The sequence below is a fragment of the Scylla paramamosain genome, unplaced genomic scaffold (assembly GCF_035594125.1).
Source record: "Scylla paramamosain isolate STU-SP2022 unplaced genomic scaffold, ASM3559412v1 Contig15, whole genome shotgun sequence".
NCBI classification, from domain to species: Eukaryota; Metazoa; Arthropoda; class Malacostraca; order Decapoda; family Portunidae; genus Scylla; species Scylla paramamosain.
The window spans coordinates 65,907-75,000 of record NW_026973680.1 but is presented as its reverse complement, the minus strand read 5'-3'; positions in this window follow the sequence as shown (position 1 = coordinate 75,000).

The following is a 9,094-nucleotide window of genomic DNA, read 5'->3' as shown; positions in this document are numbered from 1 at the left end:
ATAAGAAATAAGGGAAGCTGCAAAAAGCGACCAGGCTTACACGTGGCAGTCCCTGTATGAAATATACCTACCTATTTCCATCTGTTATCCCCATCCATAAACTTGTCTAATCTTCTCTTAAAGCTCTCTAGTGTTCCAGCACTAACTACATGATTACTGAGTCCGTTCCACTCATCTACCACTCTATTTGAGAACCAGTTTTTTCCTATCTCCTTGCTAAACCTAAATTTTTTTAAGCTTGAACCCGTGGTTGCTGATCCTAAGAATTTTGCTTACATCTCCTTTGTTATAACCCTTATACCACTTAAAGACTTCTATCAGGTCCCCTCTTAACCTACGTCTCTCTAAAGAATGTAAATTTAACAGCTTCAACCTCGCCTCGTAAGGAATACTCCTCATCCCCTGTATCCTTTTAGTCATTCTCCTCTGTACTGATAATAATAGACCCTCTAATAGACCTATATCTTTCCTGTAATGTGGGGACCAGAACTGCACAGCGCCAAGTATAACTTTAATATTACTTCCTGCCTTCTACTTTTAACACTCCTAAAAATTAATCCTAGTACCCTATTTGCCTTGTTTCTGGCTTCTATGCATTGTTTCCCTAGACGGAGTTCAGAGCTAACTATAACTCCTAAATCTTTCTCGTACCCTGTACCTACCAGAGTTTGGTTGTTTAATCTCTCTCTCTCTCCACACACACACACACACACACACACAACCTCTCTCTCTCTCTCTCTCTCTCTCTCTCTCTCTCTCTCTCTCTCTCTCTCTCTCTCTCTCTCTCTCTCTCTCTCTCTCCACACACACACACACACACACACACACACACAACCTGTAAAGTTACCTTTGCATCAAATTGGAGGGCTGGTAGATTTCATAATAAAGTAACGACCCTAAGATCATTGTGTGACCATTTACATCTGAATTCACTCTTCTGCCACCCTCAGCCCTCGTCCACACTGCTTCATCCACGTGTGCTCCTCTCGGCCCAAACACGTCCTCCACACACGTCCTGCGGGTGGTGTCACGGTGGTGTCTTGGCGTGGCGACTGAAAAGTGTACAAATGTATTGAACGCGCATTGCAACTGTTTTTCCAGACTGGCAGGCTAGAAATTAGCTGTCTCCCTCCCTCCTGTAATATGCACCGCTGGAACACTCATGCTTCCTTGCCCATCACACTGCGGCAGGCTGATGGGCCAGTCGCTCTCGATTTGACCGCCCCCACACCCTCCTCCGCCCCGTCTGGTCTCAGAACTGGACAAATAAGCAGTCACTTTCCTATTGCCTTTACATCCACTCATTCTTTATTATCGTTCTTTCAACTCTCGTGCCCGTCCCGCCCCCTCCACACAACCCTCGCACTGGAGTGTTAAAGACTGAGCTGGTGCACGCTGCGGATCAACAGCAAAGGTGCAACTCAATACGGAGACGTTACACGAGTTACCACGAGTTTAGCCCAGTCTTGCACACCAGGCCACCGAGGTGAATACAGATTAATTACGATGATTGTCTGACCAAAGAAGCGTGTTTGAGAGGTGTAGTGGGTGCAGGCAGGGAGGTGGGGGAGTGCAGGGCAGGAGGAGGCCTGGAGAGGGCTGAGGAGTGGCGGGGCAATGGTCGGTCTGCTGTTAACACTGCTGGCGGGGATGGCAGGACAAGCCATTCAGAGAATCATTAAGTGGTTGTTAGTCTGGCAAGCAATGTGGTCGGAGGATCATTACGGCCTCTAATTAACCCTCTCACTGCGGTATGCAATAATTCGCGGTATGCAATAAGTAACAGCACTTAAAGCAATATACGAGTATATAGAATCTTTCCTGTCCTAGTTCAGATTGCGGCCAGGGGAAGTTCCATGACACTGAAAACCAAAAGCTGCCCTCCCTACTATTGATACCATTTAAAGTTTTGCTTACTAAAATTATGAGATTAGAGAACAAAACATTGTGCAACCTGATTGCACATTATAGCACCATGTATTACTGCACAGCAACGGTTATTCTCTGAGACCCAATGTACCTCCTGGAAAGTGCAAATGTACCACTGAGAGCCCTTGCCTTGCTGGGAACATGGTACTTTATTCTATATACAGAACTGTAATGTAACGAAAGCGACACTGAAACACTTGGAAACACTCACTCCCATTCTCTCTCTCTCTCTCTCTCTCTCTCTCTCTGCTGTGTGAAAGTCTAATATAATACTGGTAAGAAATTGAAGTAATACGTAATAAGAGAAACAGGTTGCCATGGCTCATTGTAAAAAAAAAGAGTCATACGGTGCCATGGCAGACGTGAGCGGAAAGGAAGTCTCACTCAGGCGGGGCTTGAGGGGCGCGCCTCCTCACCCACTGGCGACACCGTCTTGTTTGGGTGGTGCGCGGGGCGGCGGGGCGTTGTGTATTCTGGAGCGCCGTGTGTGTTGGCCCGCCCTGTGTGTTGGTGGCGGCGGGCGCGTTGCAGTGGCCTGAGTGTCGGTAAAGGCTTGCATTTTGCTGGCCGCCTCTGCTGTATCTTAACTCCTGCTGGTGTGGGGGCCGTGGGTGGTGCGGGGGGCGGTGGTGGTATGAGGGGCGGGGATGGTATGGGGGGCGGGATTGATGTGGGGGTCGAGGTTGATATGGAGGGGGGCCATGGTATGGGGGGCGGGAGTTGTAGCGATAATTTTGATACCCTGGGGGACGATGACTTTGTGGGGGACGCTGGTGACGGGGATTGAAGGGCCGGGGGTGTCTGTGATGTTGCAAACGGCTGGGATGATTGGGGCAAAGGTGGTGATGTTGCAAGAGGGAGAGGGGGAGGGTGTCGTGGTCAGACAGAATGTCTGGGTGTGAATCGGGGGGAGTGTGAGACTCGGGAGGGGAAAGCCCGAGTGTGGGGGGAGATTTGCTTTTACTTTTTGATGGAGGAGTCTGGGGAGGAGACTCCTGAGGCCGAAAAATTCTTGGGGGTGAGGGAACGGGGGGAGGATGGGGGATGTCCGGTGGGGAGGCAGCGATGGGGAGAAATCGCCGTATCAGAGGGAAGTTGGCTGGGGGTGAGGGGACTGGAGGAAGCTGTAGTGTGTCCGGTGGGGAGGCAGCGGTGGGGAGAAACCGCTGTGTCAGGGGGAAGGTGGCTGGGAATGGGGGGAGGGGTTTCATCTGATGGATGACGGCTGGCCACACCAGTCTGCTGGAGATCAGCGGGAAAATTTTGCAGGGAAATTTAGGAAGGACACTGGAAGACGGCAGGACCTGCAGCACTGCTACTGATCGGGGTGGCGGTGACGCGGTCCTAGAGGGCAACGGAGGAGCGGGGAGGGCCTTCATATGTGGCCTGCGAAGGTGCCGGTGGAGGCGCATCAGTGTGTAGTAGTGCCACAAGCACGTCATTACAGCCCACACCTGCCGCGGGTGCACTCTGCCAAATAGGATCAGATTGGGCGCCCCATGGTCAGCAGGATGTTGGGCTGTGCGTGGCACGCGTGGCCGTCTCAACCTAGGCCACAGGAGACGCAGAAGGGAGGCCAGCAGGGACCCCGCTGCCCACCACAGCAGACAGCGTGTGGTGAACAGCATGTACGCCTGCTGTATGGTGCTCCTGATGGCCTCGAGGCAGGCCACGTGGTGGGCGCTTCGACGCGCCGCGAGGATCGGGCCCACCACCGGCAGGCCGGAGCCCCAGCCCATCTCTGGCGCGGGACAGGCCATGTGTAAGTTGGGCACCAGAGGGGGCTGGAAGGGGCCCAGCCACCACAGGGCGCCCTCCCCCTCTATCTCTCTGAGGAGACCTAGCACGCCCCCCGATGGTGCGTGCAGGTCTACGCTGGCGTGGAGACTAGTCCACGCCAGGACCGCTGCCAGTGTCATTGACATTCCGAAAAACATTTATGCCGAAAAATGAAAATCCAACACGTTGTGGTGTTCGCGCAGCCTTCAGCTGGCGCAGAGCTTTCAGCTCGGGGAATGGCGACAGTAATCCTGTATTGTACTAATTCATTTACTTGTCTGTTTCCCTACGTATATCTTATCCTTCTTTCTTCTCATTTGCACTTCAAGATCGCTGGTATTTTTGTACAGTTTCATGTTACGGCGCCATATAACCCTATGTTATATGGCGCCATATAATTAGGGTTATATGGCTTTCGCCACGCAAGAGATTCCATCACCACTTCCTCCGCGCGTGAGCGTGATTGAGTGAGAGAAGTCACTACTGCTGAGTTTTGATATTGATTCCTATAAGTTAGAAGCTTCATTGTCTTAGTTCATGTTTAGTTGTGCACGTGTTTAACATTTCTAGTTAAATTAGTTGATTAGTTCGTTCGTTCGTCCACTCGTGGGTTAATTAGTTGGTTAGTTCATTCGTTCGTTCGTTCATGCGTTAGTTAGTTGGTTGGTTCGTTGGTTCTTTCATTAATTAGTCAGTTAATCCGTTAGTTCATTTGTTCGCTAGTTCATCCGTTAGGTAGTTCATCCGTTAATTTGTTAATCAGTTAATATTTTACGTGTTAATCCACAACACATGCAAACATTTCCTTCACTGTGCCACACAAAAATAATTCACAAAAGTTACAGTTCTTGAGTTTTCTTCATCAATTTTTCATTGATTATATCTTTGATATTCTGTATTCCTTGATTAATTATTTCACACATTTGTTATTTTCTTTGTTTTTTTTATTTATTTACTGTCTTTCTTTTCACTCTGTGTGTGTGTGTGTGTGTGTGTGTGTGTGTGTGTGTGTGTGTGTGTGTGTGTGTGTGTGTGTGTTTTATACTGTTGCAAAAGGAATAAATATTGGTTAGAGATTTCAAAAGAGGAGAAGCCCTGAACATTATAGGAGACTAGGGTTGAAAAATTGCTCCTAATAGGATTTGAGTTAACGAAATTGGTATCGTTATTCTGGCAGACACACACACACACACACACACACACACACACACACACACACACACACACACATCCTGAAATATTCGCTGACATTTTCATTTATTCTGAATAATCATGCACTTTTTTCACAATTTTTTTTTTATCCTCCACTTTATGTATGTTTTTTTTTTTCACCATCAGTCTTTACATTTACCATTTACTCTCCTATCTTCTATCCCCTTCTCCCCATTTTACTTTCTTCTTTCTTCTCTTTCAGTTTTATTAGTTTCCTATGTACCCTCATTTATCCTTATCTCCTTATCTCACTTTTCCTTCATTTTCTTGCATTAATTCCCTTTCTTTCTGCTTCCCCCTTTCTTATTTTTTGTCATAATTTACTCTTTTCCCTACTTTCCTTTCGTTTATCTCCTTATCCTCATCTCCTTTACTTTCCTTCTTCCTTTTTCTCTTTCATATTCTGCTTTTCCGTGATTTCTCACATACGTGCTCTACAAATTCCTTCCCTTCTTCCCTTTCCTTCGTCACCTTCCTTTTTTTTCACAAATTTTCATCGTCCTGCACTTTGGTATGTTCCTTTGATTTCTTTAACTTCCTTCCCTCCTGTTCTGTTCCCTTTCTTTGTTCCCTTTCCTTCTATTATTCTAATTTTAATTCTTTATCTTCTTTTCTTCCATTCCCTTCTCTTCACTGTTCTTACCTTCCGTACCCTTTTCTTCCTTTTCTTCCTTTCCATTGCTTTTTTTTCATTTTACTCGTATTTTTCCCTCCCTTCCCTTCCCTTCCCTTCCCTTCTCCCACTTTCTACCAACTTAACATGTAGGAAGTAATTTGTGCTCAGGTAATAGTCCCGAGAAGTAGTAATAGTTTAGTAGTAGTTAGGTGAGTGGTATTTAACTAGTCTAAGGAGTTTTTTTTTTTTTTTTTTTCTACTCGGTTTTTCACGGCACCTGTATAAATACGTAATTAAGTTTGACGGTGTTTGAGTTTATAGTTAATTTAGTAATTGGGGAAGCTTAGTTTTTACACCAAGAAATGTAAAGAGTCTTGCCTTTCTTTGGGTTATTTAGTTAGTGGCAAAGATTATAGGGAGAAAATGGATGCAAACAGCGACACACACACACACACACACACACACACACACACACACCATCTCAGTGGGCTTTTTTTTTTATTGGATTTTTTGCTGCCCTTGGCCAGTGTCCCTCCTACATAACACACACACACACACACACACACACACACACACACACACACACACACACACACACACACACATTATGATACTCGTAATGCTAAGCAAAAATTAAATGGAAAGATATGAGTACATCTTTGCATACTTTTAGCCTGTCAATCTCTCTCTTTGAGGTGGAATCCTCGCTGATCATATTTGGATTAATTTGTGTATCCTCCTTAGTCATACATGACTTGCTGCAGAATTAGGACGAAAGAAATTGGCACATTCTTTCACGCAATTCACCGGGTCACTGGGTGGTTGTGTTTGCTCTGAAATCATCAAAGGCTGCGCTCTGAATTCACGGTTCTCACTCGCCTCTCGGACAGGTGTATATGCACAGGCACCTCCCGGAACAGTTAATATTTTTGGACAATGTGAAACTAAATATTAGGAAACAGTAAGTCTCTGTTTTAGGTGAATTTCAAAGTATGTAAGTGAAGTATTTCTGAGAAATGCCATTTCAGAAAGAATTAAACAACAATGCTCTGTTTTATGTGGTTTAGAATAAGAAGTGTATGTTTCTGAGCCATGTTAAGAGGAAAGGTAGGGAACAAATAGTACTTGATGCGTTTAGGTTTGTCTCAACACGGGACAACGGGTTAATGTTTGCTAATTAAAAAGAAAAAAAAAAAAAGTGGCCTGAAGAAATTGCTCATGAAATTGTGGTAGATGACTAGAATAAACTCAGTAATCAGGCAGTCAGGATCGAGTCAGTGGGGATGAAAAAAAAAAAAAGATTGCTTAAGTTTATGGAGAGTAATGATAAGTGTATAATTATGTATATTTTATACAGGGACTGATACGTGTAGACATGCATACTGGCACAGTTTTTTTCTTCTTCTTTTGTTTTTCGTTTACTTCTGATGTTTTTTTTTTTTTTTTAGAAGGGAAGGGAATTCTGAATGAAAAAAAGATTAGAAACGAGAAATATTTTATGATTTGTTTACGATCTGTTTAAGCCATCACACCTGGACAAAGGTGTCACCACGTGTAATGTAATAAAAAATTTCAATCATAAACACATCACGGCCGTACTCGCATTGATTATTTTTTTAACATCACTTCCCAGTCAGCAAAGTTACTCAGGCATGACAGGTGTTAGTGCGGGGCAAATACGTAATTAATACCTGACACACCTTTCTTTACTGAATGGTCACCTTCATTCATCTTTTCTCTGGTGTGTGTGCATGGGTGCGGAGGGAGAGGCGGATCATGTGTAGCGCATCCCCGTTGAAATACACTGTCTACACTATGATTTTGTCCTTTTTAAATCATCAGCATTCTAATTTGGTCAAAGTGAAAGTGTAATCAAATTCTGGCTAGCACTGATTCAGGTGTTGTGGGGGATGATTACAGCGTGTGACAGGTGAGGGGGGCACAGGGGTAAGTGGTCAAGTAATACATGCTGGGTTGCTCTTAATTTTGTTGCCGGAAATTATTGGCACGGTGTTGTAGTCGCTGCTTCTGTTGTTGGTGTTGGTGTTGGTGGTGTTGGTGTTGTTATTGTTATATATTCGTCACGGTGCAATCACAACAACAGTAATTATGTAAGAGAGAGAGGTGTTATTGTTGTCTAATTGTTTGATTGCTACCGTTATTACGATTGCTACTGCTACTACTACTACTACTACTACTACTACTACTACTACTACTACTACTACTACTACTACTACTACTACTACTACTACTACTACTACTACTACTACTACTACTACTCCTACTGCTGCTACTACTACTACTACTGCTGCTGCTACTACTACTACTACTACTACTACTACTACTACTACTACCACCATCACCACTACCACCACCAGTACTACTACTACTGCTGCTGCCACTACTACTACTACTACTACTAATACTACTACTACTACTACTACTACTACTACTACTGATAATACTGGTAATGGCAATAATGATTAGAATTCATTAGTTTTATCATAGATACAATTACCACCACTACCACCAGCACTATCACCACCTGTTATCTATACTGTCAGCACGGAACACTAGTAGAAGGCGCATCATCAGGCTTAGTAGGATGCAGATTAGTACTTGAGGGGGTGACTGCATCAGCTGTATTGCCTCCAGCCTCCGAGGAAACGTGAAACTACAAGTACTTGATTATAATTAACTTGTAAATGGAATGTGTGTGTGTGTGTGTGTGTGTGTGTGTGTGTGTGTGTTCCTCTCTTATTGTCTGCTTGTGTTTCTGTCTCTGTGCATATCTATTTGTGTGTTTGCCTGCCTCTATATCTTCCAATCTATCAGTCTGACCATCTTTTAGCTGGTCACATTAAAGATCGCTTGCCTATTTGTCTATCTATACCTATCTGTCAGTCTATCTATCTATGTATCCATCTATCTATCTACTAGTTTTCCTTTTATTCCACTTCATCCCCCTCCTTCCTCTCTCTCTCTCTCTCTCTCTCTCTCTCTCTCTCTCTCTCTCTCTTGTTGCTCTTAAGAGTGATGTTTACTGAATCGTGAAATTGTCTGTAAAGAATTTCATTGGAATTCTAAACATAACCACATACATATATACATTTATTATCTAGTACTTCCTTTATAAGTGTGAATTTTGGAATTAACACTGGACTGTGAAAAATGAAATATATAATATGTACGTACGTGTTTCTGGTCAGTGTATGAAACAAAATAATGAATAGCATGTGCACTGGTGGTATACAGGCTGTATCGCGAGTTTCTGCACAGACTGAAAGAGGTGAAAGAACGTGTAATTCTAAGTAGAAAATGTTGTATACACATGCATTTTAAGGCTTTGTTTACCCGTCAGAGGAGTTAAAAATGCACTGGACTCGCGGGTGTGCTCTGTGACATGACGGACACACGGTTGCATTGTTGCAGCCTCGGAGGTACCACTTGGTCAAATTACGATTGGTTTAATCTTATTTTTTGCAGTTTGTGTAATATTACAGTATCTTATACCAAGACAAAACGGCATTAGAAAGCATGTAATTTACCGATAAGCAT